The sequence below is a fragment of the Pleurodeles waltl genome, chromosome 9 (genome assembly GCF_031143425.1).
Source record: "Pleurodeles waltl isolate 20211129_DDA chromosome 9, aPleWal1.hap1.20221129, whole genome shotgun sequence".
Classification (NCBI taxonomy): domain Eukaryota; kingdom Metazoa; phylum Chordata; class Amphibia; order Caudata; family Salamandridae; genus Pleurodeles; species Pleurodeles waltl.
Window position 1 is genome coordinate 985,789,240 of NC_090448.1, and position 22,630 is coordinate 985,811,869.

General features: G+C 43.0%; 1 protein-coding gene across 3 annotated transcripts in view; it reads right to left on the minus strand.

Moving 5' to 3' along the window:
* Nucleotides 1-579: 579 nt before the first annotated feature.
* Nucleotides 580-22,630, minus strand: part of YLPM1 (YLP motif containing 1) — an 865,271-nt gene continuing 843,220 nt past the window's right edge. For 2 of the 3 annotated variants that reach the window (XM_069208482.1, XM_069208480.1), the window contains one exon: nt 767-904. The gene's annotated coding sequence lies outside the window, so the exon portion shown is untranslated. Of the gene's footprint in view, nt 905-22,630 lie in introns of all 3 variants that reach the window. The other variant, XM_069208481.1, reaches the window with a different exon arrangement.

Here is a 22,630-nt window from a genome sequence, read left to right on the forward strand (position 1 = left end):
AATAATGGGAATTTCCGAAGTCTCACACGGTGTTCCATTCAAGGTAAAATCATAGATTCCATTTAGTCGTTGGGTTCATTCCTTCTTCAAATTTAGAGAAAGTCAGAAATTTCATCCAGAGTTGTGTTTAATTAAGGATCCCCTTATGGGAAGTTTAGCCATCGTACTTACATTTGCCCGCATCAACTCTGGGGTCAATTCTGAGGTCCATCGAAGCAAAAAGAACATAAAAAGCCTTATTGGAATCTAATGCTAAAATATAAGGAGGCTGAGCATTTGGAGATAACATAGGGTATGATTTTGAGCTCTTGAATGCATGTCATCTTGGTGATTTTCACAGAGCCATCGCGTACATTCTGCTATCTCGGAGAATGGAAACTTTCGGGGTTCTGTGTAGGATGAACAATTTCCAACTTCTTTCCACTCAGAGGAACTGGCGAGGTCTCCAAACTATCTGAAATCAAAATGGAAGACAGCAAAATGCTGGCAGAATAGTGGCAACAACGTAACCACTGGCTGGTAAGGTTTTAATTAAAGAAAAAATGGCAGAAGGAGGCTGTGAACAACATAACAATGCTGTCTGTTTTTATCTAAGTTTATTGTTCTACTTTCAGTACAATAAGCTTCAAAATACAATACAGTATAAAACAATTAACGCCACGCAAGCAATTACAATTCAGGAATTCAGTGGCAATTTACAGCTCATGAAACTGTCCATTTGCCAATCACTCTTGTGGTGATTCTCAAAAGATTAAAATATATTGTGTAGCTTAGTTCTGTGGTGCACTTGGGTTCATGTTCGAGCACAACAACAAATGTACATAAACTAAAAAATAAACTCAGAACACAGGAACAAAATGATGCGGTTGAAACTCCAATGTTCTTCATCTTCTAAGTGAACAGCCTGGAAATAGAAGTACATTTAGTCAGTCCACATCTGCGCATCAGTTGCAATACGTTTTATTTTGTGCAAATTAAGGTATGTTACACCACAACACTAAATGAGCAAGAAATCAGTGTTCTGTGTAACTGATGTGTGCATAAATAGCCACACAAGGAGACAACTCATGGGCATAGCATAATAATGGAAAGCTTCGCTATTTAGTAAATAACTACCCATGTTGTAGGGTGCCTGATGTTAGAAAACACATGGGTAGATGATGACAATGTAATCCTTACCACAGCAGAACAGATGAAAATCACTGACCTATATTAATATAATAACGGCATCTGAATTAGCATCTGCTGTAAAAAAAAAAAAAAAAAGACATAATGCTCATGAGCATCTGTGCCATGTTGTTCACTTGCAAAAATACCACATCACTTAATGTATTGATTTGTCATTTTCAAATGAAAGAAAGAGGGGTGAGCAGAATCGTCTTTCAGGTAAGACAACAGTGTATGTGATGTGATCATTACCATGCTCTCATGTAGAGCTATGCTGTGCACTGTACAGAAGGTGATAATATGATAACAATGGGAGTCTGACAGATGTGATTCATATTAATCGCTCGACCGGCACAGAAAATATAGATGTCTTTTTCCTAGTTCCATCACACAACCCCATGCCAACACCCATATCAGGAATAATGTGCATCTATCAACACTGAATATAAAAACGCGGCAAAATCCTGCATTTTCCATCATAGCTTTACCATTTACAATGTCAAAAAAGTTGCTTTAGGGCTGGTTAATAAACAATTGCCTGTGATATTTTTAAATTTTATATGTCAAATGTAAACGCATCTATAACTTAATAAATTCAAGGGGCAAGACTTCCTACAAAAATAAAAACAATAGGAACACTGCTGGGATGTGTTCAAGATATTTTGCTTAATGTACACACGCCTATCTGGCCAAGCACTTCAAATGACTTGAATCAACCCTTAATTTCCAAGCCAGATACTATGATCCTTCTACAGGAAGCAATCAATGTAGGTAAAAGTCCACCTTGCCTCTGTAACTCACTTTCCTATAGCCTGCACTGTGGTGCTGTATGATCTGCCACCTTCCGTCAGACTGCCCAACAGGCAGCTGTTCAAACAAAGCACATTTATTCCAGTGATTGTAAATTAACATCCCTACAAGTATCTAGAAAAAAACTGCAATAGTTCATAAACCTCAAAAGTAAAGCTCATACAGCTCATTGCAGTCTTGAAATACCTAAAGTGTGTTGAATGGCCTTAAGGCCCAATTTTTTAATGCATCATGTTCTCATTGCCTCACTTCAAGTGATACCTCAGACATGCTGCGCTCCTTTAAGATTACTGCCATCTCTCCTCGCCTGAACAAATAGACAGGAAAGCACAGACAATCAAGTTCAGTATGATCTTGAAGCTTAGGTCAAAGTCATTTTACAAGCTACTCCGGGAACTTTATGCACTCCGATATTGTTGGTTTGACAGAAAGGTCATTCCAGCTTTGTCAGTGCACAACAATATAACAAATATACTGGGCCAGAAAACATTAATACTAAAAACGGTGACACAGGTTTGTTCGACGTTCTTTGCACTAAATTTGTCTGACGATCTTTGTACTGGCTTTGAACTGTAAAGACCTGAATTAGCTAGCAAAAAATGGGGGCAGTGCTCTTCAAATGCATTGGTCAAGTGCTCTTCACAGGCATGTTTTTTGTTTTTATAAATATGGGTTTTTATGCCCACCTAAATAGAGTCAGATTTACTAGCAACTGCATAATTTGCCATCTGAGGTCCATTGCTTTGGAATATTTCTATGGCTGAAGTTTAAATGCTGAACTCATCACTGATCATTCAGACTAAGGGTCCTAGAATAAACGATATACTGAATTAGCCAGGCACTCTTAATCTGATAAAGGAATCACTTAGGCCATAATTGATATGGAAAATGTACTTACCCAATGTACATCTGTTCGTGGCATGAGACGCTGCAGATTCACATGCTGTGCATTATCCTGCCATCTAGTGTTGGGCTCGGAGTGTTACAAGTTGTTTTTCTTCGAAGAAGTCTTTTCGAGTCACGAGACTGAGTGACTCCTCCCTTTCGGCTCCACTGCGCATGAGCGTCGACTCCATCTTAGATTGTTTTCCCCGCAGAGGGTGAGGTAGGAGTTGTGAGTATAGTAGATGTGCCCATGCAATGGAGTAGTTATGTATGTACTTAATGTGTATTAAAAGAATATTTATTTACATATTTACAATTTTCATTCAACAAAAAAACGGGTACAGGCTACCGGGGAGGTGGGAGGGCGCAAGTGAATCTGCAGCGGCTCATGCCACGAACAGATGTACACTGGGTAAGTGACATTTTCTGTTCCGTGGCATGTGTAGCTGCAGATACACATGCTGTGCATAGACTACCAAGCAGTAATCTCCCCAAAAAGCGGTGGTTCAGCCTGTAGGAGTTGAAGTTGTCTGAAATAATGTTCTTAATATAGCCTCTCCTACTGTGGCTTGTTGCGTTGGTAACACATCTTCACAGTAGTGCTTAGTAAATGTATGAGGCGTAGACCAGGTGTCTGCCTTACAAATTTCTGTCATAGGTATATTCCCAAGAAAAGCCATTGTGGCGCCTTTTTTCCTAGTGGAATGTGATCTTGGTGTAATAATTCTCTTTTTGCTTTAATAGAGCAAGTTTGAATACATTTAACTATCCATCTGGCAATGCCTTGTTTGGATATAGGATTACCTGCATGAGGTTTTTGGAAGGCTACAAACAATTGTTTTGTTTTCCGAAATTGTTTCGTTCGGTCAATGTAATACATTAGTGCTCTTTTTATGTCTAATCTATGCAAGACTCTTTCGGCTACTGAGTCTGGTTGCGGAAAGAAGACTGAGTTCCACAGTTTGGTTTAGGTGGAATGGTGATATGACCTTTGGTAAGAATTTTGGATTTGTACGGAGAACCACTTTATGTTTATGTATTTGTATAAAGGGTTCTTGAATAGTAAATGCTTGTATTTCACTTACTCTTCTATGTGATCTGATAGCTATTAGAAAGGCTACTTTCCAAGTCAGATACTGCATTTCACAAAAATGCATGGGTTCGAATGGGGGGCCCATGAGTCGTGTTAATACAATATTAAGGTTCCACGAAGGTACTGGTGGTGTCCTTGGGGGTATGATTCTTTTTAGTCCCTCCATAAATGCTTTAATGACTGGGATTATAAAAAGTTATGTTGTATGTGTAATCTGCAGATAGGCAGATATTGCAGTGAGATTGATTTTAATGGAAGAGAATGCTAGATTAGACGTTTGTAAGTGTAATAAGTAGATTACAATGTCCTTTGTGGAGGCATGTAGTGGATGAAATTGATTAGTGTGGCAGTAGCAAACAAATCTTTTCCATTTGTTTGCGTAACAATGTCTTGTTGCAGGTTTTCTCGCTTGTTTAATGACTTCCATACAATCTTGTGTAAGATTTAAATGTCCGAATTCTAAGACTTCAGGAGCCAGATTGCTAGATTGAGCGATTCTGGATTCGGGTGTCTGATCTGTTTGTGTTGTGTTGACAGATCTGGTATGTTTGGTAATTTGATGTGGGGTACTACTGATACCAACACAACAGTGTTGTGTACCACGGTTGGCGAGCCCAGGTTGGTGCTATGAGTATTAGTTTGAGTTTGTTTTGACTTAGTTTGTTGACCAGATAAGGAATGAGTGGGAGAGGGCGGGAAAGCGTGAGCAAATATCCCTGACCAACTAATCCATAGTGCATTGCCCTTGGATTGAGGTTGTGGGTACCTGAACTCGAAGCTTTGGCATTTTGCGTTTTCTTTTGTTGCAAATAGGTCTATGTTCGGTGTTCCCCAGCGGAGGAAGTGATCCTGAAGGAACTGGGGATGTATTTCCCATTCGTGAGTTTGCTGGTGATCCCGACTGAGATTGTCGGCTAACTGATTCGGAATGCCTGGTATGTATTGTGATATTAGGCAAAAGTGATTGTGAATTGCCCAATGCCAAATCTTTTGTTCCAAGAGACACAGTTGTGACGAGTGTGTTCCCCCTTGTTTGTTGAGATAATATATTGTTGTCATGTTGTCGGTTTTGACAAGGATGTGTTTGTGGGCTACCAGTGTTTGAAATGCTTTTAATGCTAGAAAAACCGCTAGCAGTTCCAAATGATTTATGTGAAGTTGTTTTTGTTGATTGTCCCATTGACCCTGTATGCTGTGCTTGTTGAGGTGCGCTCCCCACCGCATCATGGAAGCATATGTTGTGATAACAGCTTGAGGCACTGGGTCTTGGAATGGCCGCCCTTTGTTTAAATTTATTGGGTTCCACCATTGAAGCGAGGAGTGTGTCTGGCAGTCTATCAACACTAGATCTTGAAGTTGACCCTGTGCTTGTGTCCATTGTTTTGCTAGGCACTGTTGTAAGGGCCACATATGTAATCTTGCATTTGGGACAATGGCTATGCATGAAGACATCATGCCTAGAAGTTTAATTACAAACCTTACCAGGTAGTGTTGGTTTGGCTGTATGCTTGATGTTACATTTTGGAACGCTTGGACCCTTTGTGGACTTGGAGTGGCAATTGCCCTTTGTGTGTTGAGTGTTGCTCCCAAATATTGTTGTATTTGGGATGGTTGCAGATGTGATTTCTGGTAATTGATAGAGAACCCCAGCTTGTGTAGAGTTTCTATGACGTATTGCGTGTGAAGAAGACATTGTTGTTGAGTGTTGGTTTTTATTAGCCAGTCGTCTAAATATGGGAATATGTGCATGTGCTGTCTCCTTATGTGAGCGGCTACTACTGCTAGGCATTTTGTGAATACCCTTGGCGCTGTTGTTATTCTGAACGGTAGCACTTTGAATTGATAGTGTACGCCGTGCATTACAAACCTTAAGTATTTTCTGTGAGAAGGATGGATGGGTATGTGGAAATACGAATCCTTGAGATCCAATGTTGTCATGTATTCTTCCTTTTTTAATAAGGGAACCACGTCTTGAAGTGTTACCATGTGGAAGTGGTTTGATCTGATGAAGAGATTCAGTGTTCTGAGATCTAAGATAGGCCTTAACGTTTTGTCCTTTTTTGGAATTAGGAAATATAGTGATCATACGCCTCTCTCTTTCTGATGTTTGGGTACAAGCTCTATTGCCTATTTTTGTAGTAGCGTTTGGACCTCTATTTGTAATAGGTCTAAGTGTTGTTGGGACAGACTGTGCGTTCTTGGTGGCACATCTGGCAGGAATGTTGTGAATTCTATGCAATAACCATGTTGGATAATTGATAGGACCCATGCGTCTGTGGTAATGTGTGTCCAGTCCTGATAATATGTGGTTGACCTAGGCCGCCCCCCAACCCCCCCCAAACTGGTGACAAGTGTTGTGGTTTTGTGACATTGAAGTCACTGTTTGGTCTGGCTTGGTTTGGTTGCTTGGAACTTTCCCTTTCCTCTTGGGAATTGTCATCTATAGGAACCACGAAACCCTCCCCTTTGGTATTGTGCCTGATAGGTGGGTCTGGTTTGAGGTGGAAGGCTCTGATGTTTGTTGCCGAAAACCCCCTCTGAATTGTGGTTTCCTTAAGGTGCCTCTGACTTGTGGGGAATAGAGCGCGCCCATGGCTTTGGCCATGTCAGTGTCTTTTTTTAACTTTTCAATTGCTGTGTCCACTTCCGGCCCAAACAATTATTCTTGGTTAAATGGCATATTCAAAACTGCTTGTTGGATTTCTGGCTTGAATCCAGAACTTCTTAACCATGCATGCCTGCGAATGGTTACCGCCGTGTTGACTGTTCGTGCTGCCGTGTCTAGTGCGGACCATATCTGGTTGTTAGATAGGGCATGTCCTTCTTCCACAACCTGTTGGGCACGTTTCTGGTGTTCCTTGGACAAGTGCTGTATGATGTGTTGCATCTCGTCCCAGTGTGCCCTGTCGTAGCGAGCAAGTAGGGCTTGCAAATTTGCAATCCGCCATTGATTGGCTGCTTGTGCTGCCACTCGTTTGCCCGCTGCGTCAAACTTTCTGCTTTCTTTGTCAGGCGGTGGAGCGTCTCCTGACGATTGAGAGTTTGCTCTCTTTCTTGCCGCTCCTACAAACACTGAGTCCGGTGTAAGTTGTTGTGTTATGAACACCGGATCTGTTGGGGGAGGTTTGTATTTCTTCTGAACTCTCGGCGTGATAGCCCTTCCATTTACAGGCTCCTGGAAGACCTGTTTCACGTTTTTGAGCATGCCCGGGAGCATTGGCAGACTCTGATAGAAAGCGTGGGTGGATGCCAAGGTGTTAAACAGGAAATCATCCTCCACTGGCTCTGTGTGCATTGCTACGTTGTGGAACGTAGCTGCTCTGGATAGTACCTGCGTATATGCAGTACTGTCTTCTGGAGGTGATGGCTTTGTTGGATAACAATCCGGACTGTTATCCGATACTGGTGCATCATATAAGTCCCATGCATCAGCATCATTCTGTGTCATCCCAGTATGTGTGGGTGACTGCATTGTAGGTGTTCCCACTGGTGACAGTTGTGGTGAGTGCGGTGGGGACGGTTGTTGTGATACCCTTGGTGGTGGGGATTTGTCTCTAACCACCATTGCCTTAGGTTGCATTTCTGTCTCCTGAAATGCAAGTTTCCATTTAGATTTGAGTGGAGGTAAAGTTTGTAGTTTTCCAGTCTCTTTCTGGATATATAACCTCCTTTGTGTATGGTCTGGTTCTTCCATACTTAATTCCTGCTCAAATCTATGTCTTTCCTTCATTTGGCTGGAAAGCCTTGCTCTTCTGTATATGAGCTTCTTTTCGGCTCCGAGGCCGCTTTTTGCAGTACCGAGGTTTCAGATATAGTCTTTTTCGGTTGCGAATATATTTCCCTCACTTTCGGTGAATCGAACTCTCGGTGTCGAGATTGTTCGGTGCCGGAATCTCAACCGGAGTCGGAAGTCTTCAGCAGTTCTCTGGCCTTTTTCGGTGATGATGTTTGGTCACCTTCTTTTTGGTGGGTTAAGCCATGGCCTGCTGGCAGTGGCGTCCCCATAGCCTTAAATGTCTTTGTGTGAGTTTTGGACAGGGCAGGTTTACTCACTGTTCGCTGCACCGTCGAGGGTTGTTCACTTTCGGATTCATCGGAGTCCGTCCCCTAGATGGAAATGCTTTCCTCCTCTCCGAGGTCGAGTTGCTCTTTTGGTGTCGACGCCATTTGCAGTCTTCTTGCGCGTCGATCTCTCAAGGTCTTTTTCGATCGAAACGCTCGACAAGCCTCGCAAGTATCCTCCCTGTGTTTGGGTGATAAACACAGATTACAGACCCGGTGCTGGTCTGTATAAGGATACTTCGAATGACACTTAAGACAGAAGCGGAATGGGGTCCGGTCCATTAGTCTGGGACGATGGGTATGGTCGGGCCGACTAGGCCTCGGTGAAGAATGGAAGCCCCAAAGGACCGCTGGAGCGCTCTTGATGTCGGTGCCGATACACTAACACTAACCCGGTACCGAACGATAACAATATAGTCTAACTTTCGATAAGATAGCTAACTTTCCTGATTCGAAATACGTAGCGAAGAGGAACACGTCCGAACCCGATGGCGGAAAGAAAACAATCTAAGATGGAGTCGACGCCCATGCGCAATGAAGCCGAAAGGGAGGAGTCACTCTGTCTCGTGACTCGAAAAGACTTCTTCGAAGAACAACTTGTAACACTCCAAGCCCAACACTAAATGGCAGGATAATGCACAGCATGTGTATCTGCAGCGACACATGCCACCGAACATATATATATATATATATATATACACACACACACACACACACACACATATAGAATCACAGAAAAACAAAATAAAAGGTTAAACGGATGTTATTGTTAGGAAATAAAATTAGAAAAAGACATCCACTTGAAAAACAAAAGGTTACAGGGACGTTATATTTACGCTCTGAATTTACTCATACAAAACCTTAGAAATTCACCAGTTATAGTTATTTCAAGTAACTATAACTCGCACACCCGCCATTCACAGTTTTTTAATGAATAATTTTAAAACAAATGTTACAGTGATATTATCAATGATGTTATAAAAGATGTCATGGTTGCTGTAATATCTGGGGTAATTAGAGGTGGATGACGAGATCACAAGTTGTTACTTGAAATAACTATAACTGGTGAATTTCTAAAGTATTGTACTAGTCACCTAGACTGGAACCCTTAACCCAGAGGTGACTTGTTACTGTACAGTGCCCAGACTTAGCTTATGACATTCAACCCACACATTTTGAGGGGAAAAAGAGACTTCAATGTTCCATCACTAGGAATGTTTAACAGTCAAAGCACTAGAAAATAAACCAACACTCAAGAGATACTAGGATTTGAACCTTCAAACTAATGACACTCCAAGAGCTTTACCATTAAGGCAGAAGTGACAGGACCGAGGGGGGAGCCTCAAGGCTACGTAGTCCTAGACGGTTCCCCCGCATCCTGTGGGAGCCGGCACTGCTCCCACAAGCAGCTCCCTGCTTGCGGAAACAACGTTTTCATCTGTTTCCCTGCACGCATATTTGTGACAGCAAACTATGGCCTGGGGGTGGGTACCCTGGAACATACCAGGAGCGGGCTCTGGGAAGGTGCGGATCTCTTCCATTTGGGGGCAGGGGCATGGGACCGTGACACGGTTAATTTAAGTCCCAGGGAGGTCACAGTCCCTGGGCCCCGCACTTAATGTGAATAAAGCCCCGCTGACGGGATAAATACATACCCCTGGGAGGTGGTGATCCCCAGGGCACTAAAATGCCTTAGGAGGGGCTTATGTCCCTCCCCTGCCCCCCATTCCCTCCCCCCATTTAAAAAAAGAATTTTGTGGGACTCAGCTGAGTCCCAAAATGGCTGTCAACACTTCCTGTTGAAGTGTTAACAGCCATTCAGAACTCTGCATTTCCCTGCACAAGCTTATCATTTGTGAATCCTTTGCGCCTCTCGATATCGATATCTCTTTCTTTTGATATCTCAAAAACTACTGAACGGATTTACACCAAATAACAAAAAGGGCTCTTTCTGGACCATGAGCTACGTTTCTGCCAAATTTGGTGTAATCCCATCCAGCAGTTCAGGCTGTAGTCGAGTCTAAAATCCCTATGGGAATTATAATGGGAAATATTTTTTTGAATCCCCCCCACTCTCGGCCCCCGCTTGACACAAACTTCCCAGGTACAAACTTCTCTGGAACACTTTTTTGGGAAAATGTCATTAATATTCATCACACAACCACAAAGATAAAGGCAAGTCAAAAAATGCTTTCTCAATGGAAACATGGTCCTAACTATAACTACTTACTATCGATGGTCAGTACGTTATATATATATAGGAGCCGAAAGGGGAGGAGTCCCTCGATCTCGTGACTCAAAGACTTCTTCGAAGAAAAACAACTTGTAACACTCAGAGCCCAACACTAGATGGCGGGATGAGCAAAGCATGTGTATCTGCAGCTACACATGCCATTGAACATTATATATATATATATATATATAGAAAATGTCACTTACCCAGTGTACATCTGTTCGTGGCATGTAGGGCTGCATTCACATGCTAAGAATAGATCTTCCGACATCTACTTTTGGGCTCGGAGTGTTACAAGTTGTTTTTCTTCGAAGAAGTCTTTTCGGAGTCACAGGATCGAGTGACCCCTCCTCTTGATTACAGTGCGCATGGACATCGACTCCATTGTTAGATTGTTTTCCAGCAAAGGGTGAAGGAAGGAGTGATAGAGTATAAGAATATAAAGAGATGTCCATGCAAGTGTAAATGTATCTACGTATGTACAAATGATTGATAAACAACTACAGGCTTCTGGGGAGGGTGCATGTGAATCTGCAGCACTACATGCCACGAAAAGATGTACCCTGGGTAAGTGACATTTTGCGCTTGATTGCATGTGTAGCTGCAGATACACATGCCATGCATAGACTACAAAGCAGTTAGTCCTCCCAAAAATAGCAGTGGCTAGCCTACAGGAGTTGAAGTTGTTTGAAATGGAGTCCTTAAAACAGCCTGGCCTACAATGGCCTGTTGCTGTGAGAAAACATCAACACAATAGTGTTTTGTAAATGTATAAGGAGTAGACCATGTGACAGATTTACATATATCAGCCATTGGTATGTTTCTTAAAAATGCCATTGACGCAACTTTCCTCCTTGTGGAATGTGCTGTAGGAGTGATCAAAAGTTGTCTTTTTGCTTTGGTGTAGCATGTTTGTATGCATCTAACAATCCATCTTGCTAAGCCATGTTTAGATATAGGATTGCCTTTATGTGGTTGTTGAAAATCAACAAAAAGTTGTTTTGTTTTCCTAAAATCTTTAGTTCTATCTATATAGTACATAAGAGCTCTTTTGAGATCTAGAGTATGAAGAGCTCTTTCTGCAATTGAGTCTGGCTGTGGAAAGAAAACTGGCAATTCCACTGTTTGGTTGATGTGAAAAGGAGACTACTTTTGGTAGAAATTTTGAATTTGTCGTAAGTACAACTTTATGTTTGTGCACTTGGAAAAAAGGTTCCTCAAGAGTGAACGATTATATTTCACCAACTCTTCGTAATGAAGTAATAGCTACAATTTGAGTGCATGGGTTCAAAAGGTGGGCACATGAGTCTGGTAAGTACGATGTTTAGATTCCAAGAAGGAACAGGTGGTGTTCTAGGTAGAATAATGCGTCTTAATCCTTCCATGAAAGCTCTAATAACAGGAACTCTGAATGGAGAAGTGTGTTTAATAGTTTGTAAGTATGGAGATACTGCAGTAAGGTGGATTCTCATGGATGCGAAAGCTAAATTTGATTCCTGCAAATGAAGTAGGTAGCATACAATATGTTGTATAGATGCTGTAAGTGGATCAGTGTTTTTAGATTGACAGTAGTAAACAAACCTTTTCCATTTGTTAGCGTAACATTGTCTGGTAGTAGGTTTACATGCCTGCTTAAGCACTTCCACACATTCTGATGGAAGTTTTAGGTAACCAAATTCTATGACTTCAGGAGCCAAATCGCTAAATTGAGAGCACCGGGTTTGAGTGCCTGATTTGACCTTTGTTTTGTGTTAACACGTCTGGTCGGAATGAGGTACTACAGACAGGTCTAGGAGTGTTGTGTATCAATGTTGACGTACCCATATTGGAGCTATGAGTATCATGGAAGGAGATGTCTGACGTAGTTTGCTGACCAGAAAGGGAAGGAGTGGGAGGGGGAAACATGTAAGCAAATATCCCTGACCAATTGATCCATAGAGCATTGCCCTTGGATAGGGGATGTGGGTGTCTAGATGCAAAGTTTTGGCATTTTGCATTTTCGCTTGTTGCGAATGTGTCTTTCTTATTTTCCCCACTTTTGAAAGTACTGCTGAAGTACTTGGGAGTGAATCTCCCATTCGTGAGTTTGTTTGTGATTCCTGCTTAGGAGGTCCGCTAGCTGAATGTGTATTCCTTGACTGTATTCTGCTAACAAATGAATGTGATTGTGAATTGACCATTTCCATGTTGTCTGGGCTAGCAGGGACAGTTGAGATGAATGTGTCCCACCCTGTTTTTTGAGGTAATACATTGCCCTCATGTCTGTTTTTATCACAATAGTCTTGTGTTTGAGAAGGGGTTGAAACGCTTTTAGGGCAAGAAACACAGCCAATAATTCTAGATGGTTTATGTGAAACTTTTTCTGTTAGAGATCCCATTCCCCTTGAATGGTATGATTGTTGAGATGAGCTCACCAACCTATCATTCATGCGTCTGTTGTTATTATGATCTGAGGCACAGGGGTCTTGAAATGACCGCCCCTTCATAAGATTGCTGAAATTCCACCATTGAAGGGACGTGTGCGTTTAGTGGTCCATCAACACTAGATCTTGAAGTTGACGGTGTGCTTGAGACCATTGTTGTGAGAGGCATTGTTGTAAGGGCCTCATGTTTAATCTTGAACATGGAAGTATGGCTATGCAAGATGCCATCATCCCTAGAATTGCCATGATAACTCGTAGAGAGTATTGTTGATTTGGCTGTATGTGTGGTACAAGACTTTGGAAAGCCCATATACTTGTGTATTTGGATATGCTAGGGCTTTTTGAGTATTTAGAATAGTACCTAGGTAAGGTTGTACCTGTGCTGGTTGAAGGTGAGATTTCTGATAATTTAGAGTGAACCCTAGTGTATGTAGGGTTTCTATTACATACTGAGTGTGTTGTTGGCATTGTGTAAAATTGCTTGATTTTATTAGCCAATCGTCTAGGTATGGAAAGACGTAAATGTGTTGCCTTCTTAAGTAGGCTGCTACTACTGTTAGACATTTTGTGAACACTCTTGGAGCTGCTGTTATGCCTAATGGCAAAACTTTTAATGTTCTCCTGCTATGACAAACCTGAGGTTAGCTTCTGTTAGCTGGATGGATGAGTATGGAAAATGTCACTTACCCAGTGTACATCTGTTCGTGGCATGAGTCGCTGCAGATTCACATGCTGTGCACAGTCCGCCGTCTGGTGTTGGGCTCGGAGTGTTACAAGTTGTTTTTCTTCGGAGAAGTCTTTTCGAGTCACGAGACCGAGGGACTCCTCCCCTTTCGGTTCCATTGCGCATGGGCGTTGACTCCATCTTAGATTGTTTTCCCCGCAGAGGGTGAGGTAGGAGTTGTGTATGTTAGTCATAGTGCCCATGCAATGGAATGAATACGTATGTACATAATAAAGGTTAAAGTAATATATTTACAAATGTACAATTGTTTAAGATCTACTTCTAAACGGCGACAGGCTCCCGGGGAGGCGGGTGGGCGCATGTGAATCTGCAGCGACTCATGCCACGAACAGATGTACACTGGGTAAGTGACATTTTCCGTTCGATGGCATGTGTAGCTGCAGATACACATGCTGTGCATAGACTAGTAAGCAGTTTTCTCCCCAAAAGCGGTGGTTCAGCCTGTAGGAGTTGAAGTAGTTTGAAATAATGTTCTTAGTACAGCCTGACCTACTGTGGCTTGTTGTGCAGCTAACACAGCTACACAGTAGTGCTTGGTAAATGTATGAGGCGTAGACCATGTTGCTGCCTTACATATTTCGTTCATTGGAATATTTCCTAGAAAGGCCATGGTAGCCCCTTTCTTTCTGGTTGTGTGTGCCTTTGGTGTAATAGGCAGCTCTCTCTTTGCTTTAAGATAGCAAGTTTAAATACACTTAACTATCCACCTGGCAATGCCTTGTTTTGAAATTGGATTTCCTGTATGAGGTTTTTGAAAGGCAATAAATAGTTGTTTTGTCTTCCTAATTTGTTTTGTTCTGTCAATGTAGTACATTAGTGCTCTCTTGATGTCTAATGTATGTAGTGCTCTTTCAGCTACGGAATCTGGCTGTGGGAAGAACACTGGTAATTCTACTGTTTGATTTAAGTGGAACGGTGAGATAACCTTTGGTAAGAATTTTGGATTTGTTCTTAGAACTACCTTATTCTTGTGTATTTGAATAAATGGTTCTTGTATGGTAAATGCCTGAATCTCACTCACTCTTCTTAGAGATGTGATGGCAATGAGAAATGCAACTTTCCACGTTAAGTATTGCATTTCACAAGAATGCATGGGTTCGAAAGGTGGACCCATGAGCCTTGTTAAGACAATGTTGAGGTTCCATGAAGGAACAGGTGGTGTCCTTGGTGGTATAATTCTCTTTAGGCCTTCCATAAACGCTTTAATGACAGGTATTCTAAATAGGGAAGTGGAATGAGTAATCAGCAGGTAAGCAGATATTGCGGTGAGATGTATCTTTATGGAAGAGAAAGCTAGATTTGATTTTTGCAAATGTAGTAAATATCCTACTACATCTTTTGGAGATGCGTGCAATGGTTGAATTTGATTATTATGGCAGTAACAAACAAATCTTTTCCATTTATTTGCATAGCAGTGTCTAGTGGAAGGTTTTCTAGCTTGTTTTATGACCTCCATACACTCTTCTGTGAGGTCTAAGTGTCCAAATTCTAGGATTTCAGGAGCCAAATTGCTAGATTCAGCGATGCTGGTTTTGGATGCCTGATCTGTTGTTTGTGTTGTGTTAACAGATCTGGTCTGTTGGGTAGCTTGATATGAGGTACTACTGACAGGTCTAGTAGTGTTGTATACCAAGGTTGTCTTGCCCATGTTGGTGCTATTAGTATGAGTTTGAGTTTGTTTTGACTCAATCTGTTTACTAGATATGGAAGGAGAGGGAGAGGGGGAAAAGCGTACGCAAATATCCCTGACCAATTCATCCATAGAGCATTGCCTTGGGATTGATGGTGTGGGAACCTGGATGCGAAGTTTTGGCATTTTGCATTTTCTTCTGTTGCAAATAGATCTATTTGAGGTGTTCCCCAAATTTGAAAGTAAGTGTTCAGTATTTGGGGGTGAATTTCCCATTCGTGGACTTGTTGGTGATCCCGAGAGAGATTGTCTGCTAGCTGGTTCTGGATCCCTGGAATAAATTGTGCTATTAGGCGAATGTGGTTGTGAATTGCCCAATGCCATATTTTTTGTGTTAGGAGACACAACTGTGTCGAGTGTGTCCCCCCCTGTTTGTTTAAATAATACATTGTTGTCATGTTGTCTGTTTTGACAAGAATGTATTTGTGGGTTATCATGGGTTGAAATGCTTTCAACGCTAGAAATACTGCTAACAGTTCTAAGTGATTTATGTGAAACTTCTTTTGATGTATGTCCCATTGTCCTTGGATGCTGTGTTGATTGAGGTGTGCACCCCACCCTGTCATGCAAGCATCCGTTGTTATGACGTATTGTGGCACTGGGTCTTGGAAAGGCCGCCCTTTGTTTAAATTTGTACTGTTCCACCATAGAAGCGAGATGTATGTTTGGCGGTCTATCAACACCAGATCTAGAAGTTGACCCTGTGCATGTGACCATTGTGATGCTAGGCATTGTTGTAAGGGCCGCATGTGCAATCTTGCGTTTGGGACAATGGCTATGCATGAAGACATCATGCCTAGGAGTTTTAATACCATTTTTGCTTGTATCTTTTGTGTTGGATACATGGCCTGTATCACCTTGTGAAATGTTTGGACCCTTTGTGGACTTGGAGTGGCTATCCCTTCTGTTGTGTTGATTGTTGCTCCTAAGTATTGCTGTGTTTGACACAGCAAAAGGTGTGACTTTGCATAGTTGATGGAGAAACCCAGCTTGTGAAGGGTCTGTATGACATACTTTGTGTGACGTGAACACCTTGTTAGCGTGTTGGTCTTGATTAACCAGTCGTCTAAGTAAGGGAACACGTGTATTTGCTGCCTTCTGATATGTGCAGCTACTACTGCCAGGCATTTTGTAAAGACTCTTGGCGCAGTTGTTATTCCGAATGGCAACACTTTGAATTGGTAATGTATTCCTTTGAATACGAACCTTAGGTATTTCCTGTGGGAAGGATGTATCGGTATGTGGAAATACGCATCCTTTAGGTCTAATGTTGTCATGTAGTCTTGCTGTTTGAGCAGTGGGATAACGTCTTGTAATGTGACCATGTGAAAGTGGTCTGATTTTATGTAGGTATTTAGTGTTCTGAGATCTAGTATTGGTCTCAGAGTTTTGTCCTTCTTTGGTATTAGAAAATACAGTGAGTAAACCCCTGTGTTTTTCTGTAGGCTTGGTACTAATTCTATTGCGTCCTTTTGTAGTAATGCTTGAACTTCTAGTCCTAGAAGATCTATATGCTGTTTTGACATATTGTGTGTTTTCGGTGGGACGTTTGGAGGGAATTTGTGAAATTCTATGCAATAGCCATGTTGGATAATTGCTAAGACCCAAGTGTCTGTTGTTATTTCTTCCCAAGATTCGTAGAATTGGCTTAGTCTTCCCCCCACTGGTGTTGTGTGGTGGGGTTGTGTGACTTGTGAGTCACTGTTTATTTTGAGGGGTTTTGGGACCTTGAAATTTTCCCCGACTTCTTGGGAATTGGCCTCCTCTATATTGTCCCCGAAAACCTCCCCTTTGATATTGACCCTGGTAGGTAGGTGGTCTTGTCTGTGAAGTGTTGGTTTCTGTGGGTTGACCCCGAAACCCTCCCCTAAAAGGTGTCTTCCGAAATGTGCCTCTGCTCTGCGGGGAGTAGAGTGCGCCCATGGCTTTGGCTGTATCAGTGTCCTTTTTTAGTTTTTCAATGGCAGTGTCTACCTCCAGCCCAAACAATTGCTGTTCATTAAACGGCATATTGAGCACAGCCTGTTGGATTTCGGGTTTGAACCCAGAAGTGCGCAGCCAAGCGTGCCTTCGTATTGTGACTGCAGTGTTTATTGTCCTTGCAGCTGTATCAGCTGCATCCATGGAAGACCGTATCTGATTGTTCGAGATACTTTGTCCCTCTTCCACCACTTGTTGTGCTCTTTTTTGGAACTCCTTAGGAAGGTGTTCGATGAGATGTTGCATTTCATCCCAATGAGCCCTGTCGTATCTTGCCAAGAGTGCTTGCGAGTTGGCGATACGCCACTGATTTGCTGCTTGTGCTGCAACTCTTTTTCCCGCTGCATCAAATTTGCGGCTCTCCTTGTCTGGAGGTGGTGCGTCGCCTGATGTCTGAGAGTTGGCTCTTTTACGAGCTGCCCCCACAACTACTGAGTCCGGTGTTAGTTGTGTTGTAATAAATATTGGGTCTGTGGGAGGTGCCTTATATTTCTTCTCCACCCTTGGAGTTATGGCTCTGCCTTTAACTGGCTCCTGAAATATTTGTTTTGAGTGCCTTAGCATTCCTGGGAGCATGGGAAGGCTTTGATACTGGCTATGGGTGGAGGACAGGGTGTTAAAGAGAAAGTCATCCTCAATAGGTTCCGAATGTAGTGAGACATTGTGGAATTCGGCTGCCCTTGCGACCACCTGTGCATATGATGTACTGTCCTCAGGTGGTGACGGTTTAGTTGGATACGAGTCTGGACTATTGTCAGACACTGGGGCGTCGTAGAGGTCCCATGCATCGGGATCATCCTGGCTCATTGTGGTATGAGCTGGTGAGTGCGTTAGTGGTGGAGTTTGCGCCGGTGATGCATGTGTTGATTGTGGTGGAGAAGGTGGTGGTGTTACTTTCTTTACCACCTTTGCTTGTGGTTGCTTGTCCCCTTGTTGGAAAACAAGTTTCCTTTTCATCCTGATTGGGGGAAGAGTGGTTATCTTCCCTGTGTCTTCCTGGATGTGAAGCCTCCTTTGAGTGTAGTCAGTTTCTACAGTTTGAAGCTCTTCACCAAATCTATGCAATTGGGTGTTTAGTCCTTGTTCCTCTGTATAGGAACTAATTTTCGGTTCCGAGGCTTTTTAAGGTACCGAAACCTTTTCGGTAGGCTTTTTAGGCTCCGAAGAAGATTTCTTTGATTTCGGCGTGGTATCTCGGTGCCGAACATCTTTGGTGCCGCTGTCTCTGCGCCGAATTGTCTCGGAGCCGGTGTCTCGGCTCCGAGGTTGCTGTGTGGCGGTATCACGACCGGAGTCGGATGACTTCGACACCAGCATGCCCTTTTTCGGTGCCTTGGCTCGGTCACCTAGTTTTTGGGTTAAGCCTGTTGGCAGTGGCGTCCCCTGGGCTTTTGTGGACTTTTCGTGAGTCCTAATTTTCGACGTCTTACTCACGGTTGTTATGTCTTCGGCGTTGGATTCCCCCGAATCCGACTCTTGGATGGAGAACGCTTCCTCTTCGTCCTCGAACCGATGTTGTCCTGTCGGCGTGGACGCCATTTGCAATCTTCTGGCTCTTCGGTCTCTGAGCGTCTTCCTCGACCGAAACGCTCTACAGGCTTCACACGTATCCTCCTTGTGCTCCGGGGACAGGCACAAGTTACAGACCAGATGCTGATCCGTATACGGATATTTGTGATGGCATTTAGGACAGAAGCGGAACGGGGTCCGTTCCATCAGTCTTGAAGTTGCACGCGGTCGGGCCGACCAGGCCCCGACGGGGGATCGAAATTACCCCGAAGGGCCACCGGAGCTCTTCAAGATTCGGTGTCGATTTGTTCTAACTAACCCGATACCGAACGAAACAATACCGAAGATTTTTTCCGAGATTCCAACTAACTTTCCGACCCGAAACACGGAGCGAAAAGGAACACGTCCGAACCTGATGGCGGAAAAAAAAAACAATCTAAGATGGAGTCGACGCCCATGCGCAATGGAACCGAAAGGGGAGGAGTCCCTCTGTCTCGTGACTCGAAAAGACTTCTTCGAAGAAAAACAACTTGTAACACTCCGAGCCCAACACCAGACGGCGGACTGTGCACAGCATGTGTATCTGCAGCTACACATGCCATTGAACACGGAAATACGCATCTTTGAGGTCTAAAGCAGTCATGTAATCTTGTTTCTGTAGTATTGGAATGACATCCTGCAGAGTTACCATGTGAAAATGTTCTGACAGGATGTATAGATTGAGAAGCCTGAGGTCTAGGGTAGGCCTTAAAGTGCCATCTTTTTTGGGAATGAGGAAGTATAGTGAGTATACACTTGTTCCTTGCTAAGAATGTGGGACCAATTCTATTGCTTGTTTTAGTAGTAGAGATTGTACCTCCTGTTGCAACAGAATGCTGCGTTCTGGGGACAATTTGTGGTAACGTGGTGGAATGTTTGGAGGGATGGAGATTAATTCTAGGCAATAGCCATTGCGGATAATTGATAACACCCAATTGTCTGTGGTGATATTTTGCCAATGAGAGTGGAATTGCTATAGTCTTCCCCCCACAGGAGATGTGTGTGGTGGACGGGTAGGAAAGAAGTCAGTGTTTGGATGGTGTAGTGGCTTGTTACTTGCCTGCTTCCAAAATATTGTCCACTATAGCAGTGTTCCCCAACCCCCGGGCCGCGGACCGGTGGCGGTCCGCGGATCAATCGGCACCGGGCCGCCCGAGGTCTTCAAATCTTGAAGGCATGTTTAAATACAATTAAATTAAAATTATTAAATCAAAATAAGCGGGCCACGGAAAAATTATCAAACATTTACCGGTCCGCAGCGATAAAAAGGTTGGGATTCACTGCACTATAGGACCCCCTAAACCCCCTTCTTTGATATTGTTGCTGCTGTTGTCCCTGCTTTGCCTGGGAGTTAGAAGCTTCAGAGGATTGTGGTTTGAATTCCCCCCTTAAACTGTGACCTGCGAAAGGAGCCTCTATATGCTGTTGTGTATAATGCTCCCATTGCTTTGGCAGTATCTGAGTCTTTCCTCAGGTTTTCTATGGTCGTATCGACCTCAGGCCCAAATAAGTTTTTTTTTTATTTCTATAAAAGGGCATGTTAATTACTGCCTGTTGAATTTCTGGTTTAAAACCAGAAGAGCGTAACCATGCATGCCTTCTTATTGTAATGGCAGTATTTACACTCCTTGCGGCTGTATCAGCAGCATCAAGGGCAGACCTTATCTGGTTGTTACTTATGGCCTGTCCCTCTTCTACAACCTGTTGTGCTCGCTTTTGATGCTCTTTTGGGAGGTGCTGTATGATGTCTTGCATCTCATCCCCGTGGGCTCTATCATATCTCGCAAGAAGTGCTTGCGAATTCGCCATTGGTTGGCCTCTTGCGTGGCTACTCTTGCCAGCAGCATCAAACTTCCTACTCTCCTTATCAGGTGGAGGAGCATCCCCTGAGGATTGGCTGTTAGCTCTTTTCCTAGCCGCACTCACCACTACTGAGTCTGGAGGAACTTGGTGTGTGATGTAGTCTGGGTCTGTAGGAGCAGGTTTGTATTTTTTGTCAATTTTGGGAGGAATTACTCTACCTTTGACCGGCTCACTAAAAATTTGGTCTGCATGTTTGACCATTCCAGGCAGCATGGGAAGGCACTGGTATCTAGAGTGAGTGGAAGACAGTGTGTTGAACAAGAAATCCTCCTCTAGGGGCTCAGTATGCATAAGCACCCCACGATAAGCAGCTGCCCTAGAAACAACCTGAGTGTAGGCGCTAGTGTCCTCTGGTGGAGAAGGCTTGGAGGGGTATAGGTCAGGATCATTATCTGGCATAGGATCCGGGTCATATAGATCCCAAGGATCCACTATATCTCCATGAAAGTATTGTGAGTGTGTTGGAGAAGGCAATGGTGGAGGACTATTGCGTGGAGGTGAAAAAGAAAGCTGTGTAGAATGAGGAGGAGAAGTAGGGACAGGTGCTGGTTTCTCCTTTTGCTTTTGGACTTTTGCTAGTGGTTGAAAAGAGTCTAATTCCTCTTGAAAAGCAAGCTTTCTTTTAGTTTTCATAGGAGGTGCAGTAATAATTCTGCCAGTCTCTTTTTGTATATGGCCCCTGGACAGTCTAGATGGAAAACGTGATCGAAACAATGCAGACGATTAAATACGTTTTCTAAGGTTTTCCAATTCTAAATCTCGGAGCGAGAGGAAATGCATCCGAACCAGACAGCGGAAAGAAAATCTAACAATGGAGTCAATGCCCATGCGCACTGTAATCAAGAGGAGGAGTCACTCGATCCCGTGACTCTGAAAAGACTCCGAGCCCAATACTAGATGTTGGAAGAGCTATGCATAGCATGTGTATCTGCAGCTACACATGCCATCGAACACACACAGATATATATATATATATATATATACACACACACACACATACACCACACAAATTCCTCTTACTCCACACGTCAATTATCCTTTGGTTTAAGAAGGTAAAGTCCCAGTCACAATGTTGATTGTTGCAGTGAGTCATTAATTACACACACACACTACTCTACGCGTTTTCGGGAAAATCAATTTCCTCGTTCAAGAGTGGATTTATACCCCGTCTGGTGCGTTGGGCGAAAGGATTACAGCAGCTTGACAGAAAAAATATTATATATATATATATATATATATATATATATATATATATATATATATATATATATATATATATATATATATATATATATATATATATATAATAAGACTTCCCACATTTCTAATAGAAACCAGGAAGGTGTTTTGTTCTAGCTAGGTACTTCAAGTAACCAGACCACATAGCTTTGAATAGCAAAAACAGCTGTCAAAAACCATGGCAAAGGCTTCCCTCTCAATGGCACTCCAAAACGGCTCTCCTCCTGCTAATGAAAGCAACAAGTTGGTCATGACCGTCATCATTTGGGACAGGACTGCTCCTACCTTATGTTCAGAGGCATCAATCTGCACTATGAACTGCTTTGTGTAAGCTGGAGCTTTTAGAACAGGTGCTGGGCACATTGCTTTTTTCAGAGTGACAAAGGCCTTTTGACAGCTCACTGTCCAGTTCACCTTTTCGGGCTTCTTTTTGGAGGTCAGTTCTGTGAGAAGTGACACAATAGTGCCATTTCCCCTCACAAACCTCCTGTAGTACCAAGTCAAGCCAAGGCATGCTCTGGGTCTGGGTGATTGGAGCTACCCAGTCGAGAATGGTCTTGATCTTGAGTTTTAGTGGTTGAACTTGGACTCCACCTACAAGGTGTCCCAAGTATACAACCGGACACTGCTCTGGCTCCTGCTTGCCTTGATAGTGAGGCCTTCACTTCTCATAGTCTCAAGGACCTTTCCAAGGTGGATCAGGTGATCATGCCAGGTAGCGCTAAAGACAGCAATATCATCAAGATATACTGCACTAAAGTCTTCTAACCCAGCATGGACTTTGTTCGCCAACCGTTGGAAGGTAGCAGGGGCATTCTTCAATCAAAAAGGCATAACATTAAACTGATAATGCCCATCAGGAGTGAAAAGTGCTGACTTCTCCTCTGCTTCA